Source organism: Camelus dromedarius, chromosome 9 (genome assembly GCF_036321535.1).
Source record: "Camelus dromedarius isolate mCamDro1 chromosome 9, mCamDro1.pat, whole genome shotgun sequence".
In the NCBI taxonomy this organism is placed as follows: Eukaryota; Metazoa; Chordata; class Mammalia; order Artiodactyla; family Camelidae; genus Camelus; species Camelus dromedarius.
The window spans coordinates 72,375,659-72,378,614 of NC_087444.1; the positions used below are offsets into that span (position 1 = coordinate 72,375,659).

General features: G+C 46.0%; 1 pseudogene; it reads left to right on the forward strand.

Annotated features, from left to right (window-relative positions):
- Positions 1-864: 864 nt before the first annotated feature.
- On the forward strand, positions 865-1,549 carry LOC135322192 (small ribosomal subunit protein uS8-like; annotated as a pseudogene).
- Positions 1,550-2,956: the final 1,407 nt, after the last annotated feature.

Genomic DNA, 2,956 nt, shown 5'->3' on the forward strand with positions numbered 1-2,956 from the left:
TGTGACTGCCCTGACCAATGAAGTATGGTGGAGGTGAGGCTTCCAAGGATACGTCATCAAATGCCAGGCACTTGCCACGTGCTCTTAGGGCATTTATTCTTGGAACCCATCTGCCATGCTGTGAGGAAGCTCAACTAGCCCACAAAGAGAGACCAGACAGAGAGGTTCTGAGAAGATGCTCTGGCCAACAGCTCAGTTGTCATCCAGCAACAGCCAGTGTCATCTGCCCAGACATGAGTGGTGACTCTTCCAGCTGATTCTAGCTCCTAGACATCAAGTAACCCCCAGTCAGCAAGTCTTGCCAGCTGGAGCTCTAGATATCAGGGAGCAGAGACAAGCTGTCTTTGTTGTGCCTTGTTCAAAGTCCTGACCTACAGAATCCATGACTGTAATACATAGGTTGTTTTAGACCCCAGAGTTTTGGGGTTGTTTGTGATACAGCAGCAGATAACTGATACACCAAGTAATAAGAGGAAATGTGGGTAGATGAGTGGTAGGAGTCTGGGGAAGTTTTCTTCTGATGGGTTTTCTTTTCTCAGTGAAGTAGGAAGCAAGGTCCCCACTGAAAATGGGCAGAAGGGGAGGAAGTGAAAAAGTTTGAGGAGACAGGATAAGTTATTAAAAAGTCTAGGAGAGGGGTGAGTATAGCTCAGTGGTAGAGCACATACTTAGCATGCACGATGTCCTAGGTTCAATCCCCAGTAAATCTATTTAAAAAAAAAAACTAATAATAAATAAATAAATAGACATGATGACCTACCTCTCCCCCCAAAAAAATTTTTCTTAAAAAGAGAGAAGTCTAGGAAACAACACAAGCATCCATCAAAGAATGAAGGGACAAACAAAATGCAGTCTATCCACACAATGGAATATTCAGCCACCATCTTTTTCTGTCACCATAATGTCCCAGCCAATGTTCTCAAGAGCATTCACAATGCCAAGGAGAGAGGCACACGCCAAGTTCTTGTTAGGCTACACTCCAAAGTCATTTTCCAGTTTCTAATTATGATGATGAAGCATGGTTACATTGGTGAATTTGAAATCATTGATGATCACAGAGCTGGGGAAATTCTTGTTGTTCTCACAGGCCTGTCCCATTAGTTTGGATTCGTTGTACCAACGACCACAGCTGGCATCGTGGACCAAGAGGAAGCAAGACAAAAAACACATAGGAGGGAAAGTCCTGAGACTCTTTTTTTTCCCTCGGAATGGGACACATACAAATAAAATACCTCAATGGAGGAAAAAAATGAAGTGAAATTCTGACACCTGCTGCAACACAGATGAATCTTGAAAGTCTTATGCTGAGTGAAATAAGCCAGACACAAAAGCACAAATACTGTGTGATTCCAGTTACATGAAGTAACTAGAATAGGCAAATTCACAGAGACAGAAAGTCAAATAAAGGTAACCAGGCTCTGGGAGGAAGAGGGTGTGGGAAGTTGTCGTTTAATGGGTACAGAGTGTCTGTTGGGAATGATGAAAAAGATCTGGAAATGGATAGCAGTGATGGTAGCATTATATTGTGAACGTGCTTAATGACACTGAATTGCACATTTTAAAATGGTTTTTAAAATGGAGAATTTTATGTTACGTGTCTTCTACCACAATTAAAAAAAAAAATTAAGGGTACTGAAAGAGCAAGTGGGCTGGGGTGAATTGCCAGGCAACACGACCGCCCCCTGGAGGTTCATGATCCTGAAGTAAAAGTGAGACCCGACCTCTGTGGTTCTCCAGCCTCCAGCAAGTGCAGCCCACTGTAGGCAGAGAGTTGGGGGTCTTCTCTCTGAGACTGTTGAGTTAGAGGGACCAAAAGGGTTGAGGGCGGTGCAAGTAAAGAATTGCAACGATTAGTCGCAGGCTCTGTGGTGGGTGAGGGTGGAGTAGGCACGGCGTGGGGTGGGGGTGGGGGGGACGGGGAGGCCGAGACAGTGGAAAGGGGTCCAGTTAATGGAATGGAGGTCCTGGGGAGTTTTTCAGTCGGTCACCTGATGGATGAGCTGGAAAAGTCCAAATGGTGGGGCTGGTGGGGGGTGCTTGATGTTGAGATTGTGGAGGGAGCCAATGTGGTTGTTAGTTGTGACAAGTTGTCTTCTCTGATCCCAAAAGGGAGGGAGGGGCTGAGGAAGAGGGGAAGGCAAGGTCTATGGGGGAGAAGAGGCCAGGGTACTGAGGAGCCAGTGTGCTGGAACTGTCATCTTTGTGCATTTTGAAATGCCCAAGAATTAGGACAGGAAAGAGTGGCAAAAACTGGAGACTGAGGGCCAGACAGCTGGGGGGTCCAGTTATTGTAACCAGCCAGCCCAGCAGGGTGACTCCCCTGAGCTATTTCTCTCTCACATCACTCTAATTCCACCCAAAGGGCATCTGGCTGGAACAGACCTCGCCATCCTAAGGATGTGGGGTCGCCATGGCAACACTATCTCCATTACTTAGGGCCAGTAGGGTGGGATCTGGCATCCATCTCCACGGAAACAGCCAGGCTCACATCCTGGAAGGAGAGTGTCATTATCCGGAAGACCTTTACTGGTCTGGGATTCTTTCTCTTACCAGCCTTACTTCTTCCTCTAAGAAGCCTTCCAGGATTCTTCCAAATCTCTCCACTCCCCCTCCCTGCCCGCTTCCTGTCCAATCTGGCTTCCACCCTGGATCCCTGATTTTGGGAGAGGAGGAAGCTGTAAGAGCGGAGTGGGTGTAAGAGGTGTCAGAGAGTTCATGGGAGAGATAGTTCATCAGGAAAACATCCAGAATATTTATTCACTCAGTAAATTTTTTTTTCACTCAATAAATATTAATTGAAGACCCACTAGCCAGAAACTGCGCTAGCGCTAGGACGTAGTGGTTAAAAAAAAAATGAAATCTCAATCTTCTTGGAGCGGACATTCTATTAGTAGAAGGGAGACAGATAACAAGTAGACTAGCAAAATACAGAGAGAAGCGCTGTCAAGTAGAAATA